Consider the following 23,069-nt stretch of genomic DNA (forward strand, 5'->3'; position numbering starts at 1 on the left):
GAAGGTTACGCAGTGGTTCTGAAATGGGAAGGAGAATGTCCTCTGCCCCAGCTCCCCAGATCTGACATGGGGGTACGTCCCCAGTGAGGGCGGCGCTGTTAGTGGTGGGAGGAGGCCCTATCTTGCGGGAACGGCTGAGCCCATCAGTGAAAGGTGGGTGGGTGCACTGCCTGACCAGCGTGCGTGTGAGTCTATCTGCAGCCACATGTGGGACGCAATGAAGACAGGCTATGGCACAGCTTGTCTGAGAGCAGGTTTGAGGCCCGGGCTTTATTGTTTTTCGCTTTTGTTGTCTTTTCATTTTCCCCACTTATTTCAGTAAGTTGTAATTCACATGCGGTAAAATTCACATTTGTAAAATGCATGCTTCTGCACATTTTAACAAATGTGTAGTCAGGTAACTACTACCACCATCAACATTCTGATTGTCACCCCCTGAAAAATCCCCCCAGACTCCATCAGAGTCCCCACCCCTCCTGCCCCAGACCCTGGCAGCCGCTGGCGTGTTTCTGTCCCGATGTCTCGTCTGTGCAAGAATATCATAGAGATGGAAGCACACAGAATGGAGCCCTCTGACTCTCCTTCCACGTAGCACGGTGCGTTCGGATTCATTGTGCTGACGTGTGTATCAGTCCCCTTTCATTTCTGAGTAGTAGTCCATTGTTTATCTGTTCCCCGGTTGAAGGACATTTGGGTTGTTTCCAACTTTGGGTGATTATGAATAAAGCTACTATAAACATTCATGAACGGCTTTTTGTGTGACCATAGGTTTTCATTTCCCTTGGGTAAACATCCAGGAGTGGGGTTGCTGGGTCATATGGTCAGTTTGTGTTTAACTTTATAAGAAACTTCCATGCTGCTTCCCAAAGAACAGGGACACTCTGCATTCCCACCAGCGCTGGACAAGCATTCCTTATCTTTTACTGTGTTCTAGTCCCTAAAATGGGTCGGAGCCTCTCTGCTCTGCACTTAGCCTTCCCCCCCACCAAGGAACAAAGATGCATGCACTGTGTTTACCAGTTTTAGTTTGGGTCCCCCCGAAGTAGACTCTGAGGCAGCGATTTGAGTGTAAGTGGTTTATGGGGAAGGTGATCCTGGGAAACACCAGCAGGGCAGAGGAGAAGTGAGGAAGATGAAGGAAGCCAGTAAGAGACATGCTGTCAAGCAAGGTACCATTTGGGGCAACTCACCTGTGCCCCCCTGGGAACTCTGCAGTGCAGTATGGAGCACGTGCCCGAGTCCTTTCCCGTCCCAGGGCCCAGGGGCTGGTTCTGTGAACCATCTCCCGTCAGTCATTGGCTGAGGGCTGCTGCCCGGGTCTCATTCATTTCCGGGCACTTCCGGCTGTTCTGTGTGCAAGGAGAGCTGGCTTTGGCCAACAGAGTCATAGGTGAAGGGCATTTGGAAGTCAGGCTAATCTGTGACTCGCTCCTCAGGTGACAGATGATTCCTTCCAGCTGCTCCCACGCTCCCTCTTTCAACATGGCCATGATTCATGATTCGGGTCAGTCTGTCTTTTATTTCCCACTACCAACTGACTGACTGTCGAGTCCAGTCAGTTGACAGAGAACTTGGTTGGTGAGTGAATCACTGCCATTCTATTGAGCAAAGCCCTTGATTTAGGTCATTCTACACACACACTGGCCAGCCATTGGCTGCCCTTGAGTCAGGTGGCCAGGGCCAGCCAGCTGTGAGCAGAGAGGTGAGTCCGAGTTTAGAGCAGCGCTTGCTGGCAGGACCTTCTGTGACGGAGGACATGTGCCATGTCCGTGCCGTCCACTGCGATGGCCGCCAGCCACACGTGGCTGTTGAGCACTCGAAACGTGGCTAATGCTACGGAGGAACTGAATTTTTATTTTAGTTTAATGTTAACCAATTCCAATTTAAACTTGTATAGTGGCTAGTGACTACCGTGCTGGACAGCACACGTCTCAAACAGGGGCCTAGAGGGGTCTTGGCCTCCTCTCTCCAGTATAAATACGATAAAACATTCTCTTGAGATCAGTTTTTTAAAAAGCCAGTCATTACCTGGTTTAAAGTCTTTGTGATTCTGAATCTTTGAAACTCTCCAAAACCAACCTGCTTCAAACATTGGAAACACCATCATTTTAGGCAATGAAGTCAAAACTGACCCTGCGACGTGTTGTTACAACTGTTACGAAGCTGCCTCTGACACAGTGACAACTCATTCTCAGAAGCTTTAATTCTGTGACTCCCACTGACATCTGCGGACACTGGTTCGGGGTTGTGAAACGCGTACATGTGAGTTATTGATCACTCAGTAGCCACGTGGGCCCAGCAGGCGGTAGGGCAGAAGTGGTCTCTGGGAATGTGGAGGTGCAGTTGTGTGCTTCACGGGCAGCTCGGGTGCGAATTTCTGAAGTCGGAGACAAGTTAGGCTCTGCACCGCCTGAAGACGACATACGAATGTCTTAAACTTTTGTTTTAAAATTACTTCACCTTGGCTTCAGGAATGGACTAAGAGGCACCTAATCAGAATTCCTTTATAGTCGTAATAATGAGAGGGAGCTTCAAGGAACATCGGACAGGGAGTCAAAGGACTGTGACTCTTGTTCACGCTCTGCCCTGATCTGCTTGCTTTGTGACCTTTAGCAAGTGGCTGTACTTTTCTGAGCGTTGCTTTCTTTATCTGTAAGTGTGGCGTTTTGATTCGATCTGCATTTCACAAGTGTTCTGTAAAATGTCATGGCAGGAAATGTTAATAGATATATCTGAAAAAAGGACTCTATGGTCAAATGTGTTGGAAAGTATTGCTTACCATATTTCCTTTTTGGGTATTCCAGCTCCCACGCATATACCAAAGGTTCTGAGAAGCCCTGCAGAGGAATAAAATAGATATTTTTCACTTTATAAATTCGGTTTCCCCAAGTGATTTGAGCATGGCATCCCGCTTGTGTGTGTATGTGCATGTGTGCGCGCACGCGCACCATCTCTTGGCACTGGGAGAAGACACGCTCCATCGGCACGCACTGGTGTAGGCCAGCTCTAGGACAACACAGTGTGTGGGACCCACCAGGAAGGTTGCCAGGAGACTGGGAGCTGTTATCAGGCCCGTAGCTGGGGTCGTGGAGGGGAAAGATAGAGCAGGACCACGGAGATCACAACAGAAAAACCACATGCATTCAGCAGACAGTCGAACAGTGGAAGCTGGCATCCTCTTTGGATTCAGGTGACCTGGGTTTGAATTTCCAGCCACAGCTTAATAGCAGTCCGAGTAATTCCCTCAGCTACTCTGCTCAGTTTGCTCAACTGCAAAGTGGGGAGAATATTGAGGCCCCATTGAGGATGCATTTGACACAGAGCCTAGCCCCTACCAGGCCTTTAAATACTAACTGTTGCTATTACTAACCGCAAACAATACTTTGTACAGGGTCTTGGGGTGCAAAGAGGAAGGCACACACCATTTGCAGGGAGCTCAGCATCCAGCTGGCAAGAGACTCCGAGATACTGTCCCTCCTTCCATGCCACTCCATGCTGGCTGCCGGGGGCTTGCAGAGGCCTCGCTGGGCAAGCCGCAGCCTCCACCCATCTTGCTGTCCCAGGAGCCTGCCCCTGAGAGTCAAGTGCAGGTGTCTGGTCTCAAAGGGCTCCCCTCGTACCCATAATTTTGGGGGCCCTGCTCATGTGCCAGACTCTGTCCTCTGCTTTCTGTTCCTTAGTGTTTGTTTTTTAAAAAGTCTTGTTAACTCCTCTGAGTTAAGCATCACTAGCCTTGTTTTATAGATGGGGACACTGGGACCCAGGTTCCAGCATGCCTCTGCTGAGGCTCCCAGAAGGGTGAAGAGCGGAGCGAGGATTTTGATTCAGAGTTGGCGCTATGGACTGAATCTTGTGTCCTTCGAAACCCTTATGTGGAGGCCCTGACTTCGGACGGGACGGTGTTAGGAGCTGAGCCTTTGGGAAGTAATTTGTGTTGCATGAGGTCATGGGAGTGGGGCCCCATGACGAAATTGGTGTCCTTACAAGAAGAGGAAGGGAGACCAGGGCTTTCTCATTTTGCCATATGAAGACAACAAGAGGGCCGCCATCTATAAGCCAGGAAGAGAACCCTCCCCAGGGAACCTAATCAGCTGGCACCTTGACCTTGGACTCCCCAGCTTCCAGAACTGTGAGAAATAAATGTCTGTTGTTTAAACCACCCGGTCTGGTACTTTTTATGGTATCCCCAGCTGACCAAGACGGTTGGGGTTCTTCACCCCCACTGAGTGCCACGTTCCACCCAGTGTGAACACACAACAGGCCCTAGTGTGCAGTCGAACCCCAGGCCGCCGAGGCCAGGGCCCTGCTCACTGCAGTCTGAGCCTGGGATCTGCTCTAAACAGTCCTGGCGCCATGGTCTCAGCCACCTTGGTTCCCTCTCCAGGGCTCACAAAGGGAGGAGTTCTATGAGGACCCTCTCCCCCAGCCCCAGCTGAGCCTGGGACCACCTGGAGACAGAGGGCACCCCTGGCTTCTGCCAGGGGGATGTCGTGAGGTGACGCAGTTGTGCCTATTGTCTCGGGGAAGTTTATCTGAGGCTGCTGTGGGCCTGAGCGGCTGTATTCTTAACCTACTTTTAGAAACAATGCTGGTTGTTTACCAAGGAGAGCCCTTCCCAAATGCTGAGCCACCATCCAACGAGCTTTTCCTTCCCTTTCATAACTTGTATGTTTTAAAGGTAAGGAAGTTTAAATGGTAAAGCCATAAGGTGGGCCAAGGGAACACTGTCGGCCCATGCAGCTGGGATAGGACGTGGGGAAGGCAGCTGCACGTGGAGGCTGGGCCGCTGCTCTCACTGGGCGGCTGGTTGAGAAACCCAGGGGCCTTTCCTGCTGCTTTCCTGCAAGGCCTGGATCTGGCCAGTTTGGGGTGTTGGGGTGGGGGGTGGGCTGATGTGTTTTTTTATCTGGCCCTGGTGTAAATGGCCCCTCCTGCCAGTTTACCATCGGGGGGCTGGATTCGTAATCACTGGGTGAGCAGGTACCGGGCTGCAGGCTTTCTCACCTTGACCAGACTAGGGATACCCACCAGGAGCTGGACAACCCTCGCCACTGGAGGCTGAGCTCACTGGGCCCCGAGTTAGGAATTGAGGATGGTGGTTACATTGACCGTCACCTAGGTCAGGGGCCAGGGTCTAGGTGACGGTCTGAGGCCAGGTCACCTAGGGGTGGCTGTTGTGCCCTCTCTCTGTAGTTGTGATATAAAAGAGCAAGGCTTTGCAGGGAACTTCAGGCTGCTGATGGGGAGGGTGGTGCGAGAGGGTGCCCGGTGGGAAAGGAGGGGGCAGGGGGCTGCAGACCAGAGCCAGGGTCTGGGTGCCTCAGCGAAGAGGTAGGGCTTTAGCACTAGGGAGCCACAGAAGGTTTTAATGCAGGAGCAGCTAGCTGCTTAGAAAGCTAACCCTAGGGCCCCAGGTAATCCCATGGATGGCAAGTGGTTGGACCCACACCCTGCAAACTCATGTGAGACACTCTTTTTTCATCCTTTCTGTGGCACCTCCCGCATTTCAGCATTTCTCAGACTTTTCACTCCTCTGTACTCCAGGTCTAGGTCAAGGAAAGTGCCTCTTAGGTCCAAAGTCTGGGTCTGGGCCCTCTTGTTGGCCATTACTCCGGAAGGGCTGCCCTTGGACATGACTCTGGCCCACAGGGATCATGTGTGCTCTTTTTAGCTTGCCCCTCCATTCTGCTCGGCACGGGGAACTCAGCCCAGGGTCTTATGCGCCAATGTGGAATAAGCGAGTTCCACTTAGGCTGGTTTGGTCTTAAGAAGGGAAACTCTGTAAGAGTCAACTCAGTAAGGGGGGTTTATTGCATAGATACAACAGACAGACCCCGTGAGGATGCAAAATGGTCGTGAAACGTAAGGAACAAAGGTCTGCTTTTTTTTGCATATTTCAGGCACCTCTTGCTGACCGAGCCCCAGACCCAATGGCAGCCTTCTCTCCCCAAGCTGTATGATGGATCCTGTGGCTCTCATGTCCCCACAGTGGGTGCCTCGAGCTCTCATCGTCCCCTGGACAAAGAGCTCATCTGTGCCCTCCAGGCTACAGGGTCCAGCCAGCCAAGAGGTGGGAGTCTCTTGGGTCACGTGCCCATCCGTGTCCAAGCAGGCCTGTGGTTGGCCCTTCTCACCAACAGATGCAGAAGGGCAGGAGCTGGGGTGAGGTGAGGGAGGGTGGCTCCGGCCCTGCCCTGCCTGGGAGAGGCTGGCTGCTCATGGTCTGTCAGCTGTTTGGCAGAACCAACCCAAATTCATCCTTGTGCTTAGAAGGGGCCATGGTGGTGTAGGGGAAACAGCCCTTGACCAGTCCTGGGTTCTGGCAAGTAGGTCCGGCATCTACTTGTAGGGGCCTGAGTTTTGTCCTCCACAAAACGAAGGGGTCAGATAAGAACACCACCGGGGATGTTTTTAAAGCTGTGGCTTTGATTGGGACCTTTGCCTTGGCACAGCCACACACAGGGTGACATGGGGCCAGGAAGGCTGCTCGAGTGTCGGAAAAGGTGTCCTCCCCACCCTCTCTGCCCAGCCAGGTCCAAAACCCTGGATGCGGCCTCACGGGAAATGGTGTCCCTTGAGGATATGACATGAACTAAAACCGACTGAGTTTCTGCAGACACAGGGAGAGGAGGACAGGGTGCCCTTGTCTGTGCTGATCCCCAAATGAGCGTCCTCTGTGAAGCCTGCCTGGGTGTGGGACCTGCGGGCTGTGCGTTATTACCAGGTGACAAAGGACATGGTGGAGACAGCCGATGCTGTCTCTGCGTGTCCTGTGCGCTGGCCTCGTGCACACCGCCGATGCGCTCCGAGACAGAGAACTTCTGTGTGTTGGTCATTTATCCTCACCTGCTTCGGAAGCAGCAGATGGGAAGAAAACAGAATTAGCGAAGTCAACTTTCAAACAAGCTTTGTGTTCATCAGGGCGATATAATTAGATTATTTAAAAACAAAACCCAAAAACGCAATTCCGTGTTTTTCTGTGCCAATAAGGGACTCCACTGCCGGGGAGTCCCAACCCGGCTTTCCTCTGCCTCCGGGCGGACCTCGCGTGTGGGTTTTAGCTACGGTCCTGATATCTGAGGACCCTCCTCGGGTAGTGCTGCCCCGTCATGAGCTGGACCCCCTTGGCCACATTCACCGCACAAGGTGGGGTGTGATTCTGTGGTGGGAAGGTCAGTTAGCCTGGGCTTGGATCCGGACTCTCCTGCCAAGTGGAGTGTGACCTCTGGCAATTAATTTGGGTTCTTTATGCCTCTGTGTTTCCATTTGTGAAGAAGGATGATAACAGAGTTGTTGAGATTAAAACATTAACCCGTGACACGTGATAAGTGCCGACTAAGTGTGTGCCTTTGCCATAGGAGCCCTGTGGCAGTGGTTTTCACTGTCCCCATGGACCCCATCCCATCTCGGGACACGGAGGAGTGATGAGGTATGGTTGGGTTGTTCTGCGTCTTTAGTTATTATAGAATCACAGGGCTGGACCCGAGGGCGGGGCTCACGAACAGCCTGCAGAGGCCTGAGCTCCAGCAGATCTCAATCCTGGGGCAATTAGACACTGAGTACCAGAGAAGGTACCTTCACCTGGCCTCTCGGTCCCCATCAGCCTAGGGCCACCCTCCAGAGTGGGGCAGGGGGTGGTATTCTGGCTCCTTCTCAGGGTAGAAGTGGGGCCTCGGTCACAGGCAAATCATAACTTACCTCACTCCGCTCGCTTCCGGGCCAAGTGTCTGTTTTGCTCTGTAATGGAAACATAGAAACAAGCTGGCATGGTTTCTAAACAAAGAGGGACTTTTCCCAGGAAGTTTGTAGACCCGACACCTTCTCCTTGCTTTCTGTGGCATGTGGCTTCTTCTCTGACAATTGGTGTGACTAGCTTGGGAACAATAGACAATGGTCACAGCCTGCTTCCTGTAAGAAGGAAGAATGGGCACAGGTGGGTGTCCTGAGGCCCCAGTCCCCAAGGGGTTTCCTGAGAGCATCCCATAGTCCCTGACCATGTGCTCAGGGTTCCTCCCAGTCCAGACAGCTGCATGTTTGGCCCTGTAATGAGAGCAGTAAGGATTCACATTATCGAGGGTCCCTGTGGGCAGACCCTCTTCTGAGACCTTACACACTTCAATGAAATGATGCTGAGGACGTGTCGGGACTGATAGGAGCTGCTGAATTCTGCTCTCCAGACCTTGTCCTTGGAACCCTCTCGGAAGAGGCTTGCATGCCCCAGGCCTGGACCACTCTGCAGTTGTGAAACTGAGGCCCTAGGTAATGCAGGGACAGGCCAAGGTGATTCAAGGACAGAATCAGACGTTAACCTATCAAAGGGGTGGGAGGCCTTGCTGCCCCCTCCTGCCCTGCCAGCTGCACCTCCTCCACTTTCTCTGCCTTGTCTACTGTGGCCCCCTGGCCTCCTGCAGGTCCTTGAACATGCCTTCCTGCACTGTCCCCGCTGCCCGCCCCTCTGCCCTCTGCCCTGCCTTTCACCCATTCCATTGCTGGCTGATCTTCAGGGTTTGGCATAAACCTCACCTTCTCAGGGGGCCTTCATGTGCTGTCCTGAGTAGCTGGGCTCCTTTGCCGGCCACTGCCAGCCCCTTTATTCCTAATCACAGCCCCCTCCCTGCTCATTTCTTTCCCAGCCCTCACCAGAGTTTGTAACTCCATTTGTTGGTTAACTGGCGTGTTGTCCTCCTTCCTGACTTGCTGGGGGCCCAGTCTGAGCTGCCCACTGCCCACTGCCCACTCCACAATGCAGACTCCACAACAGGGGCCTGGCTCCCAGACCTTCACATGGTTGGGGAATGTGTGAATTGGCTTGGGGGGAGGGGGGAGGAGGTCTCTAGATTTCCAGAGATTTTTTTCTGAGGTGCACTGTTGAGAGTTAAGTATGGTTTTGTTAAATCAAACAACAAGTGTTTTCCTTCCAGCAGCTCAAAACTGCAGTGTGCCTGGCATGTCTAAAAAGATCATTTACTTCTTAAGAAGGCTCTGGAAATTGTATTTGCATTCAGGCTAATTGGGCTGGTAGGTGTTGGGGCTAATACACACGTGGAATTTGAACTCTACCCTACCTCAGAGAGCAAGGCCGCACCGATAGGACAGAATGCGTTTAAATGCCAGGAGTGTTACTATTAGTCGCAATCTTATCTTTGTTAATAATAATAACAGGCCCGCCTAGAAGTTGTTGAACAGAGGAGAGACGCTTTCCAAAGTGAAGTTCTGGTTGTCAGACAGGATGGCGGGCCCTGGGGAGGCGCCCACTGACTCCATCGATACCACCGTGAGGGACAAGAGGATCAGCCGGAGGTCCCACCCTGGTCACACGCGTTCAGTCACATCCTCCACACCCTTTGGGGTGCTGGTCGTTCAGAGAGGCGCCACGGCCTCTCCGACGCTGCCCGCCCAGGCAGAGGCCCGCGGGGCAGCTGCTCCGCACGGAGATCTCTGCGTGGCCTTTCCCTTCCATTGTTTCCTGCACCAGCGACTTGCTGAAACAATGTGTTTCCTACAGATTTTGTTTGCCTGCGTGGATTTCTTTGTTCTGCTCTAGTTAAACAGACAGTTAGCATATACAGATCTGCGTGCCTGACAAAGAGAAATCGGGAGGCTGGGATCCGTGGCTGCACTGAGTCACCGGCTCCGAGAGCCTGCAGACCTCGGATGGTCCAGGACTCCCGGATGACTCATACCGTCCCTGCCACCCACGTGTGCCGAGCTTCAGTTGCTGGAGGGGATGCTGGGCCTCCTACTAGTCCAGGGAGACCCATGTTTGAGAACCAGGTTAGTCCAGGTGGACTCCCTGCCCCAAATCTTTCCTTAGCTGTGGGACTTTGAGGAAGTTGCTTACCCGATTGAGTGTGTTTTCTCTTTGATGAACAGTACTGATGAGGCTGCAGGGCTGAAGGGGTTAATATTTGGCAGTCGTCGAGCACGAGCCTGGTGCTGCTGTGTGGCTGCCCTTGTTGTTCGGCTGTCGGGCTCTGTTGTGTGGACCCCTCTCAGAGACTCTTCCCATTGGGAAAGGCTTCCCTGCAGACCCGCTTGACCCGGAAGTGCAATGGAGGCCATCACTGGAGGCTCATGTGACCCTCCTGGACGCAGTGGTGGCTGCTATTCATCAGAAATGGCTCAGAATGCCCTGAGCTTCTCTGCCTGTGTGGGGTACACAGCCGAACAGGATGGCAGCTGAGAACTCAGATACCAAATGGGACAGATGTGGGCTTGCATCCCCGCTCCTGCTCGCTCCAGCCACCTGCTGCAATACTTACGTCTCTGAGGGCTTCTCTTCCCTGATTCATGGCGGGGGGGAGGCACAAGCATTAACTGCACCTGTGCTTCCTTCCACTCAGGGGGGCCTGGCTCTGAGCCAGCACACAGGATGGGGGGGGGGCTGACTGAGGAGCTGCACCTGCAAAGGAAGGGGGCGGGCACAGAGAAATGATCACCGGTTTTCAACTTCTCAAGTCCTGCCCCTATTCGATGTTCAGGATTGTCCATGTCATGTGTGGTCCTGCTGGTAGAACTGGAGTGGCAGGAGGGGGACTTTGGTGCGGTCCCTTGGAGCTCCATTGTGGGATTGTGCTGCCTGCCTTGGTACAGCAGGTTGGGCATATCAGGAGTGGGTGTCCTCAAGAGAGGGCAGACCCCATGTGTCCCTTTAAAAAGAGTGTTAAATAAATTTGCTCGTGTGAAGTCCATGGTGAGCATTAACGGTGTGGGGGGAGGGGCACCAGACCCAGTGCCCTGGCCCCAGGCTTCCTCCAGCCCGCCCAGGGTGCCCGCGAGGCGTTGGCACTTCAGACCACAGGTGCAGGTGGGCCCCTGCTCTTATTTCCCCAGGCGTGGTCCCCATTGGCCACCTACTTTTTGGCTGTGGTTTAGGGTTTATTTGATGGTGGGGAAGTGGCTGAGCCACACCAATATATTTAGTTTTCTTTTTAAGACCTTATCTCTTTAGAGCAGCTTTAAGTTCACAACAAATTGAGGAGCTGTAGAGAGTTCCCATATACCCCCTACCCTCAAATGTGCACAGCCTCTCCCACTTTCAACCCCCCCCCCCCAGAGTGGTGCACTTCTTACCATTGAAAAGCCCAGGTTAACACACCATCTAGGCGCCACAGTTTACCTTACGGTTCTCTCTTGATGTTGTAAATGCTACTGGTTTGAACACATGTATAAGGAATGACATGTGTCAGTCATTATAGTATCATACATCATCATCTAGTGTCAACATGGAGCAGTTTCACTGCCCCAAACTCCTTTGTGCTCTGCCTGTTTGTCCCTCCCTGTCCCAGAACCCCTGGCATCCACTGATCTTGTTATTGTCCCCATAGCCGAGCCTTTTCCAGAAGGTCATAGGGCTGGACCCATAGAGCACGCGGCCTTTTCAGATTGGCTGTGTTCACTTATGAAGATGCACGAAGTTTCCTCCATGTCTTTCGATGGTTTGACAGCTCATTTCTTTTTAGTGCTAGTATTCCATTGTCTGAATGTGCTATAGTTGATCCATTTGCCACGGAAAGACATCTTGGCTGCTTCCAAGCTTTGGCAATTATGAATAATGCTTCTATAAACATAGAAGGGTGTGCAGGTTTTTGTGTGGACATAAGATTTTAACTTCTTTGAGTAAATACCAGGGAGTGCAATTGCTGAATTGTATGGTTAAGGGTACTCTTAGTTTTGTAAGAAGCCACTAAACCGTCTTGCAAAGTGTTCATACCATTTTGCCTTCCCAGTGCCAATGAACGAGAGTTCCTATTGCTCCACACCCTTGCCAGCATTTGTGTTGTCAGTGTTCTTGACGGTGGCTATTCTCATGGTTGTGTAGTGGTATCTTGTTATAAATTACATATCCCTGATGCTTTATGATATGGGGCATCTTTTCTTGTTATTCTTTACCATCTCTGTCTTCTTTGATAAGGTATATCTTAACATCTTTGGCCCATTTTCTAATCAAATTGTTTTATTGAGCTTTTATTTAAATTTAATTTTTATTTTTTATTTATTTTTAGAGAGAGGGGAAGGGGTAGAGAAAGACAGGGGCCCTGACTAGGATCCACACCCGCCACCCAGGCAGGTACCCTGACTGGGAATCAAACTGGTGACCTTTGGCTTTGTGGGACGCGACGCCCAACCCCCTGAGCCACACCAGTCAGGGCTTTTTAGGGAGTTTCAAGAGTTCTTTGTCTATTTTGAATAATAGTTTCTTATCAGATGTGTCTGTTACAAATATTTTCTCCCCGTCTGTGGGTTGTCTTCCCATCTCTTGCACTGTCTTCTGCAGAGCACAAGTTGTTCACTTTAATCAAGTCCAGCCTGGCGATTATTTCTTTCAGGGATCGTGCCTTTGGTGTGGTATCTAACCTGTCGTCACCAAACCTAGGGTCACCTAGACTTTCTCCTATGTTATCTCATCCCTTGGGTTTTCATGGGCGTCACCGTCATCCTTTGTTGACATAATTGGCCGGCCTTCCTTTGATTACGTGTGCTCTCTCTTTCTTCCGCTTGGTAGAGCTGGCTTTGTGTCAGAAGGGAGAGAGCCCCGAGGAGCCTGGTTTGGAAAGGCACGTGGTCAAGCCGTTGGTGTCCCACCGGGAGCTGGTCCGACCCAGCCGCGCCGCTGAGGAGTGGGATCCAGGTCCTGGCCGACACACAGATCACAACACCTCCTGGCCACCCAGGCGGCCAGCACTTTCCTCCCCGGGCACAGCAACACAGACCACGCTTATCTTTGAGATGTCTGACCCTGACAAGGCTGGGGCCTGTGAGCCAGCGAGCCACACACGGTCCAGGTGGGACCACACACCGGTGTCGGCAGGAAAGCACATTAGCAGGAGCTGTGTAGAGACATCCCAGTGTAATGTTGATTTCAGGGCTTCATCAGGCGCTTGCCCGCTGTGCTTCCTCCCAAAGGTGCTCGGTGCACTGATGCCGAGTGTCCCCCGGCACTGGAAAGAGGCGTCGTGTTGTCGGAAGCCCAGGAAACTCAGGACAGGCGGTTCCTTCCATGGCTCTGCCATGCCTCCCACAGCACAGCGGAGTATTTTTCTCTCCAGACTGTTGCCCACAGCTGGAAGCAGCAGGTGTGCTTTTGCCTGTTGAAGGAGGTTGCAGTTTTAGGTTTCTCTGTCCTCTTGGTAGAGGACACACAGCTAGTGTGTGCCCTCTGGGTGGGCTGAGGTTGCACTACAGCCCAAGAACACTGTCAAGGGTTGTCAGCACTGAGGGATCCCCTTTCGGTTCCAGCTCCCACTAGGTCACCTTGGGCAGATCTCCTGGCTTCTGTGGGCTGCAGGTCTACCTGTTTTTACAAGGAAGTTGCTGTGGAAATGCAAAGACCCTTTAATGTACTTTTTTGGGGAAGGACAGTATTACAAAGTGGTTAAGAACCTGGGATTACGATTTGGCCACATGGTAGCTTCCTAAGGCTCTCAGTTTCCTGACCTGTAAAATGGGCTAATAATGGTCCCTGCTGCTGGATTTGGGGATGCTGGAAGCAAATAGGCACCAATGCACAGTTCCTACCTAGCACATGGGTCAGACTCAGTAGGTGGCATCTCTGCCCATTATCATCTCTCAGTGTGACCGCCACCCAGGGTGCAGGGCGAGGTTCCCGGGGCCAAGGTTGCAGCCAAGATAAGCACCCAGAGTGAAGTTACAGGGCACATAGTTGATCTGTACCTTTGCTTTCTCTTCCCCAAGCGGTGACCTGGACGTTTGTGGCTGTGACCTGTGCCTGACCTGCTGGAACGGATCAGGGCGGCCAGGGCGAGGCTCCTTTCCCGGGGCAGGGAGGGCTCTGTGACGGCCTCTCGTGTTACCACTTCCTGGAGACAGCCAGTCCTTTCAGTTTTGTGTTTCATTTATTTCAACTTTCCTGTGAAGGAGACTTGATACAGAGGAAGAAAAACATATGGTGAACCCTTTATTTCCTGTGATAAACGATGATCTTTGGAACTGGGGTCAAGTCTGAATTCTTCAAGGCAGAATTTATTTTATTTTATTTTTTGCTGCCATGGTTTTAAAGTCACGACATGCTGTGCTTTTGGCTGCTGCTCTGTCTGGCTGATGGTTCCAACGAGATGCCAAGAAATTAGATGGGTGCCTTTGGAAGGCATTCAGAAATTACTCACTGGAGTAAAAATGCTACATTTGTTGGGGGCGAGAGCTGAGCATGTGTAAAATGGGTATTAAGCACTTAGCGCCAACATCAGACAGGAAAAGAAGGCTGCGGGGGTGTGGGGACCGCTTGCTGGCCAGTGCTCCAGATGCAGACAAGCAGCCCAAAATTCCGTGTGTTTCCTCCTTGTCCGCCCACACCTTTAGCTCCAGTGATGGGGTGTGCTGGGCTTGTGCTGGAAGGGAGTGCAGCTCAGATCCTGCAGGAAAGGGTGAGATGTTAAAGTGAAATCAGAGGTGGTTTGGGGATTCCTTGAAGTTGACTTTGACAGTTTATCAATAGAGCTAGCAGGCAAGATAGAAGACTCCAGCAGGAGGTGAGGTGAGGTGAGGTGAGTCCTGGACGGTCAGAGTCAAAGTGAGGAGGGATTTGGGGAGGCGGAAGTTCTCCTTTTACATATGAGAAAACCAAGGCTCAGAGAGGGCGAGTGGAAGGCCTAACGGCACACAGCTTGTTAGGGCCAAGCTGAGACCTAACCCCAGGGCTTAAACTTCTAATCCATGGCTCTTCCCTAAAAGCCTGTGGCTTGTTGCAGTTCACAAAATTTGTCAATGACAGATTATTACTATGCTGTTCAGCACGTCTGTACCAATTTACATTGGCCAAAAAAAGGTTCTACGATGTGATTTTTTGGTGACACATTACAGAGAATTTTTCTCTGAGGAGTGAAGTTCAGCAGCCTTTGGCGTTCAGGCAATGTTTCTTCCCAGTCTTTGCGCCCGGGCATATGAATGATAAGAGAAAGAAAAAGACCCACAAAGTCAATATCTAAGCAGATATAACTGTAATAATGTCAGACTTAGCATTTAGCCTGACTTTGAACTTTATTAGAAATTGAGTTGGAGTTCCCTGATGGCCATATTCCCATCCCTTGTCCTCGTGACCCGGTTTTAGCCTCATCTGGTGAACAATTTTTAACCTAAGTGTCCTCAAGTGAAGAATTAGGCGGTGATGTGTCCAGAGGTGGCTCTGTTGGAATCCCCTCATGGACACTGTCCCTGGGTTGCCGACACCTGGGTCCGTTGAGCCAGACTCTCGAGGGGGCTCATGGACCACCACGCTGTGGCGTAGAGACCCATCGACTGGCCGACTCCGTCGCGTGCCTTCCCAGGAGCGAGGAATGACCGTGTGGGGACGTGAGGACGTGAGGCCCGTGTACGTTCTGTCAGTGACCAGCAGGGACAGCTGGGCTCCCGTGGCTGTCCCTCATCACTCTGCTTTGGGGTGCTGGGGAGGGCCTGCACCCCCACCCTGCTTCTCTTCTCTGTAACACCCCCACCGTGACCGGCCTCCACTCTCTAGGTCTGTACCCAGGAATCTGTATTCTTTTAAAACCACTTTGTTGCACTATAATCAAACAGGCAGTAAACTAGACATATTTATAACAGGCGGTTTGAGAAGTTGGGGGCATCCAGGCTGCTCATGCTGGAAACCACCACCACCAACCAGTTAGTGAACGTGTCGCCCGTAAAAGTTCCCCAACGCTCCTTTATCGTCCTCTCCTCATCCCTGCTTTTTGTCATTATGGGTGAGTTGATGCTTTCTGGAAATTCTATACTTGGAATCATGTAGTACTTAATCTTTTTGTCTGGCTTCTTTCACTCAGCAAAAGCATGTAGAGATTCGTCCATGTTGCTATGTGTTCACGCACCTGTTTGGACATTTAGGTTGTTTCTGGTTTTTTGCTGTAACAAAGCTGCTGAGAACTTCGTTGGGTATGTTTCCTGTTCTCTTGGGAAAACACCAGGATGGCACGTCTGGATCATATGATAGGCATAGGTTTTGTAACTTTTGGGAAATTGACAAACTTTTGCAAAATGATCATGCCACTGTACAAGGAATCTGTGTTTTTAAATAAGCTTCCCCAGGGGCTCTCCTGTAGCTTTTCCTTCCCGAGATCGTGTCCTGGCCCTGTGGTTGGCCCTGAGTGACACATGTGTGAGCCCGCCTCCTCCACCTGTTCTCTCGGAGCCAGCCTGGCCCTGGCCTCTCCCTACAGGCTGCCCCTCTCGTAGGGGTGCTGGAGGAGCGGAGGTGGCAGCTCAGACTCTTGTTTTGCTGTGTGTACCCCCCTTCAATCACCCAAGCCTCTGCACATGCATGGGCCTTCTATAGGGTTGACATGCCATGTGTCAGGGAAGGGCCTTATCTAATGCCACAGCGTCCCACACAGAGGCCTTAAGGAGGCGGACACTCCTGTGGCCCCCTCGTCTAGGCTGCCGGCTGGAATCTGACATTCCTGAAGAGGTGGATCAGACACTCCCTTTCCCCTCCTCCACCCTGCCTCTCCCAGCACTTCTACCCAGCACCCAGCATTTATTGGCCCCTTTAGGTGCCAAGCCCTGAGCTAGGTGCTCATTGTAGGTGCTCACCGCGGTTCTGTCTCTGGTGGAGCTCAGCATCCTGGGGGGGGAGAGCAGGAGGGGCATATTTTCTGATGGAAGGAGGTGCTGAAGGGGGCAGGCTCAGTGCTGCTGGGGTGGAGGGGAGAAGGGCGGGGGGACGGGTAGGCCGGGCTTCTCTTCTCCTGGCGCGCACACTCTATACAACTCTAGAAAAGGAGGCAGTGGGGCCTCGGTCCCCTGACAGTCTGTGGCTCAGGCCAGCCTGAGCCCAGCAGGATCAGGGTCATGTTCCAGGGCCCGTGCCAGCACTGGCACACACATCAATCGCCCCTTGGTGTTTCAGCAAGTGCTCTCCCTGGGGACACTCACACCATTTTCTGGGGGGCAGTGAAGTGGAAGGGAAGCGTGTGAAAAACAGAGCAGCCTCGGGAGAGTGCGAAGTCTCTGTTCTGTTACTAGAGAGGCTGTCGGCTGGTTCGCACACACCTCGGGCTGGCAGTGGTGGAGGGGCTGAGCATCCCATGGCCTGACCGCACCCGCGGTTTTGACCCTGTGGCCTGGCCTCTCTGTTCTCTTGGGTTCCTGCTGTCTCAGACCCATGGCTCCGGTGCCCGAGTGTTGTTCCAGGGCCGGAACGGGAGAAGCCCTGAGTGTGCGAGCCAGCTGCGTTGGGCCTTTACCTGTGGGTCACGGAAGGCCCACGCACTGTCTCCGGGCGTTGGAGGCCTTCGAGCCTTCGGCTCCAGAGGCTTTTCCTGTCTGTGCAGAACAGCTGTAACCGAGGTAAAAAGTGACTTAAAATACTGGTGCAGGGACAGATTACGTTTGGTCAGGAGCTGTCCCCAGCGCGCTTAGTCCGAGTGTTCGCAGGCGATGATCACAGCAGGCGGTGCTGTAACACACGGAGTCAGCTCTCCCAGTCTGCGGGCCGGCGCATCACAGGTGGGCTCTTTCTGGTCGGCTGTGCCCCCTGCAGGATGTGAATGCCAGTTTGGGTGCCCTTCCCCCCCCCCCCCCCACCCCCCCGTCATCGCCCAACAGTGGTTCTCACAGCTCTGGGCTTCCTGATGTGTCTCTGTGGTAAAGTACATATGACATAGCGTTCACTGTCTTAACCATTTTCAGGGGTGCAATTCAGTGGCATTAATTATATTCACACTGCCTGGCTTATTGTACTTAGCATAATCTTTACAAGGCGCATCCATGTTGCAGCATTTTTAGTATCTTATTTTTTTAATGACCGAGTAACGTTCCGTGATGCACAGGCAGCCCGTCTTGTCTACATTCCGCTCGCCCTTTCGCCTGGTGAGGGACATGTGCTGTTTCCGCCCCTTGGCTGTTGTGCGTGGAGCCGCCCTGAGCATCGGTGCAAGGTCTGTGTTCGGGTCCCTGTTCTCGGTTCTTCGGCGTCGACACCTGGAGGGGGAACTGTCGGATGATATTTTGGTTTCTGGAGGAACTGCTAAACTGGCTTCCTCACAGGATGCTTTGGAGGCAGGGCTTCCCCGCTGCCTGTGGGACAGACCCCCAAGGCCTGACTCTTCGGGCCCCTGCTCCAGGCAGGCTAACTTGCCAGCATGGCTGCCTTCACGCTTGGGCTAGCTCCATTTTCTCCCTTGCAACACCCCTTCACCTGCCCAGGACCTAGTGCAAATCGTGTCTTCAGAGAGAACTGCCCCTCCCCTCTGCTCCCAAGGCAGTTCTCGTGGGTCCGACTCCGTGACCCCCGACCCTCACTAACTACATGTGTTAGTAGTAACCTCTGCCCTGAGATGGCTCTTCTGCCCCTTCCTGTTGCTCTTTAGTTCTCATTAGGGTTCAAGCGCACCAGAGGCCCCCGTGGACCCCTCATGGTGGCGGTGCCTCTGTCTGGCTTGCCTCATGCTTGTCTGCCCAGCCCTCGGCTGCCAGCCTGTGTGGGAGCCACGGCCCTGGGATTAGCTTCCCCCTCACCGCATCCTCTGCACAGGGAGGGACCCGGCCGGCCCCCCGCGTGAGCATGCTGAGCCATCCGTGCCGGCAGGCTGCCTCGGGTTCTCAGGGTGGGGAGTGGCTGCCTCCCCTCTTGGGCTTCTGCCAATTTGGAAGTGTGCCCTCGATCACAGCCTGAGATTCAGGCCTGGTTCAGTGCTGCCATCCCTGAACCAGGCCTTCGGGTCATCTGATCCCCACGGTAGCTGAGATGCCTGGCTGAGATGCTTGGCCGAACACTTTTACTGTGGGTCAGTGACAACGAAGCCAGCAGCCCTGACTGGGCCTAGTGGGCAGGTTCAGTGGACACCAAGCCTCTTATTTCTTAGGGGTTGTCTCATGGTACAGAAAACAGCCCGAGTGGCCTGTCATGCAAGCCAGAAACCCAGCGTCATGTCCCAAGCCCGTCCTACATATTGTTAACACTGGTGATTCTCCCTCCGAAATACCTGTCCATGTCTCTGGCTTAGATGACCACCGTGGCTTCCCGTGAGGCGCCTCGACTTGGGTTCCCCCTCCATTCTGCCTATTTACTCAGCACGGTCTTTCTGGAGCTCAGATCCAAGCTGCACCCTCCAAAACAGCGATTCACTGCTTCTCTTCCCCTGCCAATCTCAGGCCGTGAACTACTTCATCCTTTAGCTCTTCACATGCACAGGGCTTTCCCTCTCACTGTCCCATGAGGCAGGTGCCGTTCCCTGGGCCTGGGACATCCTCCCGGATCTTTCCCACTCGGGCTTCAGCTTCAGCTCAGACCTTGCTCCCCAGGAGAACCTCTCTGACCCCAAGCCTGCTGTCCCCACAACTCGTGCACCCATTTTCCTTGGCAGCCCTCACCTGTGGAGACGTGTCTTGTACCACCGTGTCCCAACAGCCAGGCCAGGGCCTGGGTACCACAGGGGCTGGAGCTGTGGGGGTGGGCGGGCAGATGAGTGGGTGAATGGAGGCCTTCTGTGGGTCCCGGCTTCTCGCTGGGGCATGAAGGGTGGGCCCAGATGACCTGTGACAACCTCCTGCTCTCACGTTCAGCGGCTGGGCACGGAGCTAATGGAGTTGTCGGTAGGGGTCAGGGTTGGTAGAGGCCCTGGAGACTTTTAGGAGGCTTTCTAGAAGCATTTGAACCACTTTCTTTTTTACATTATTTATTAATTGATTGATTTTAGAGAGAGAGGAAGGGGGAGAGAGACAAAGAGACAGACATACAACTGATTTGTTCTACCCCTCATTGATGCATTCATTGGTGGGTTCTGGTACGCACCCTGATGAGGATTGACGCCACACCCTCGGCGTATCAGGACGATGCTCCAGCCAACTGAGCTGCCCGGCCAGGGCCTGAGCCACTTTCTCTTGAGCGAACAAGGCTGCGTGTCTAATCTTAAAGACACGTTCTTGTGAGGAGGCAGGTTGATGGGAGGCCAGGAAGAGCAGGCATTTGTTCCAGTTACGGTCTGGTGAGCCAGGCCGCTGACCTGGGTCCAGTCCCTTCTCCAGGGCTGGATGGTCACAAGTGTCCCCTGGAGCCCAGTCCTTCTGTAAAAGGTGGGTGCATCTTGGGGCCTCTCCAAGGTGGCAAGAGGCCTGGCCTGCTTCCAAGTTTTTATTTTGTTCTGAGGCTCCGAGTTCACTGAAAAAATTTAAAATTCCACAAGAAGGTTACAAAAATTCTGGTTTTTAAAATTATTTACTTGTGTTAGGATGGTGTTTTCTGAACAAAAGCTGCATGGCAATTATATTCACAGGGTAGTGAGACAAGCTGTAAGAAATACTGACTGGTCATGTGCTCTGGGCAGAGGGGAGCCGTGATGAGACAGGAGCGTCCCCTGCCGCTGCGCCTGAGCATACTCACATTTGGAGACGCTATACAATATGTGACGTTGGGGTTTCTGTGAAAGTGAGTTCAAGCTCCCCCTTCCATCCCCAGACTCAGGCGGGGAGATGAGGACACAGGGACAGGCCTGGGGAGGGAGCAAGTCACACACATCCTCAGGGCTGGGAGTTGCCACTTCCAGGAATGCCCCAAGCCTGCTCTCCCTGGCCGAGGGCTGATGGAGCCTGAGGCGCAGATGCTTGTCACCCAGGATGGCTTGTCCTCGGGGTGGAGCAAGCGCTGACGCCTGCCCTCTGGAACGTGGCCTGACTGTCACGAGATCTCAGAGTGTCAAGCATCTGTCTGAGCTGGGCATCCCATCCCTCACCCTGCAGATGGGGCCACGAGCCTCGCCCCTCACAATGTGACCTTCTCAAGGTCGTGCAGTTAGTCAAGCTGAGAGGTGACTCTGGTTCCCTGAGGCCTGAGCCGGAGGCCATGTGAGGCTCCTCTTAGTGTCTCCAGGGCTTAGCGTGGAGGCTGGCACGTCAGCGGGAGATCAGTAAGTCTTTGCTGAGTGAATAACAACAGCCAACATTTATCGAGTGCCAGGAACTGTGGTGACTGTGAGTTGAATCCGCACCCCACTCTGGGCAGTAGGGACTCTTACTGCCCTGTGTGCGGGCAGGAAGCTAGAAAACAGCAAAGGAAACCTGCTCAAGGTCAAATGACTAGCAAACGGAGCCGAGGCTGGGCCCAGTGAGTGGACAAGAGCTGTGTGTGGTCCAGCCGCTGTCCGTCCAGTAGAAAGTCACGGGAGCTTCCTGTGAAGCTGCAAAATTTCTAGTCATCACATCAATCTCAGGCAGTAAGAGAAACAGCGGAAACTACTCTAATGATATATTTTACTTCATTCATTATAGGCAAATATTTTAAACATGGAACCAGTATCAAATTATTACAATATTTTACCTTTTATTTCTTGCCAAGGGTTCAAAATACAGTCAGTGTGTATTTGAACTTGAAGCACATCTCAGTTTAGATGAGTCACACATCGAGTGCTCACTAGCTACCTGTGTCCAGGGGCTTCTGCGTGGGGTGGGCAGCTCTGGGCCCCTCTGCCAGTCGGTGAGTGCAGATCAGGAGTTGTCCCATGGAGTGGAGGGAAGCTGGAGGCAGCTGGAGGCAGCCGTGAAAGGGACAAACAGAGGTGAGGCGGCGGGCCTGAGCGGGTGGGGGGTTCCTGGGTCTTTCTCCCCAGGGGTGAGGGCCGGGTGAAAGCTGCCCCTTTGGCAAAGGGTGTCCCACTAGGGGCTGCCCTGAAAATCCAGCATCCTGCCCTCTCTCTGGGAGGGCCCTGGCAGGGACGGGCGGAACACAAACGCCCTAAGCTTCCCCCAGCCCCTGAGCTGCGGGGAGGCCTTGCTAGTCTGCGTGGGGACCTGGCTTTGAGCCGTGTTGCTTTTGGCCAAAGGCAGTTGCAAAATTCCCGGAGCACAGAACAGGTACGATGTGTTCCTGGGGAAAGGTTATGAGGTTTCAGACATAACAGAAGTTCTGAGTATACAAATAGAGGATGTCTCCGGGCTGGTGTCACGAGTGAAGTCATTAGACCTATCCATCATAGGGTCAACGTGGCTGACGCATTTAGGGCACCTCAGGCTTGGAGGTGGCCTGGAGCAGCGGGGACCAGAAATTACAGAGTGGGGGAGGGCAATGACAAACTAGTGTTTTCTCAGATGGGTATCGAATGAAAGGGGGTGAGACTATTGCTTAAAACATGTCCTGGATTGCTTCTGAGATGCCATGGGAGACGGGTGGGTAGTGAGTTTTCCTGGGTGGCCCCTACCCACCATTTCCCACCCCCCCATGTCCCCCCAAGTCCTGGCTTGGGGGCAGAGATCAGAGGACTCTGTGGCCAGACTCTATACACACAAGTTCTCTGAAAAGGCGAGTTGGAGTTGGACCAGACAAGACTGGGCAGGGGAAGTGTTCTGTTATGACTTGATTTATGCCACTGGAAACATTTATAGCGAGGACCGTCCACCAGCCAAACAAGTGTTTGGTAGAAAGATCCCTCAGAGAAGATAAATGTTGGGCCAAGAGTCCTGGGAGTGACCGACGGTCAGGCCAGCATGGCTTGGGTGGCCATGGTGCAGTTCTTAAAACCTGCACAGTGATTTGGGAACTGGGGTGGTGGTAGGCAAGGTAGTTGAGCATTTAAATAAACCCAAGTGTTTGATAACAGCCACTTTCCCCGAGGCGGGAGTGGTGGAGCTGGGGCTCTGGGTGCCGAGGCTGGAGCTGAGCCTGGAGGGATAACATCCGAGGAAGCTTCTGGGATAACCAGGAAGCTTCCTGGTGGAGGGATAACCACCGCACAGCTTCCTGGTGGGAAGTCTTCATGCAAGCCTGAGTCTCCTCGGCCCCATCTGCACAATGGGGCTAGTAACCCCTACTTTCCTTGGAAGTTCAAATTAGGTGCTGTACCTGCGGAAGCACTCTGTAGGGCAAAGCACCACACAATCCAGGGGTTATTTTAACGCAGCCTTCTGCAAATGTTTACCCATTCACTCTATAGCATCAGGGCATCGAGTTGTTGTTTACCCCGGATTTTGAAAACTCTGCATTATGGAAAATCTCCTGCACTCAGAAACGGAGGGTACAGTCTCCTGAGCCCGCTGTGCCCTTCTGCCAGCTTCACTGATTCTTGATATTTCCTTGGGACAGTTTTGAGCTCACGAAATAATAATCCCTGTCATTAATTGAGTTC

General features: G+C 52.9%; 1 protein-coding gene and 1 long non-coding RNA gene across 3 annotated transcripts in view; one reads left to right on the forward strand and one right to left on the reverse strand.

The window, feature by feature from the left end:
• The window catches only part of GRK5 (G protein-coupled receptor kinase 5), a 187,812-nt gene that overhangs the window by 36,990 nt on the left and 127,753 nt on the right, over positions 1-23,069 (forward strand). The window lies entirely within an intron of this gene.
• On the reverse strand, positions 2,442-9,926 carry LOC128627931 (uncharacterized). The gene is made up of 4 exons (XR_008392227.1): positions 9,842-9,926; positions 7,699-7,737; positions 2,780-2,837; positions 2,442-2,694 (listed from the first exon to the last, which is right to left on the reverse strand). It is a non-coding gene; the product is annotated as an uncharacterized LOC128627931 (long non-coding RNA).

This window comes from Artibeus jamaicensis, unplaced genomic scaffold (genome assembly GCF_021234435.1).
Source record: "Artibeus jamaicensis isolate MK-2021 breed Jamaican fruit bat unplaced genomic scaffold, CSHL_Jam_final contig_490, whole genome shotgun sequence".
Taxonomy (NCBI): domain Eukaryota; kingdom Metazoa; phylum Chordata; class Mammalia; order Chiroptera; family Phyllostomidae; genus Artibeus; species Artibeus jamaicensis.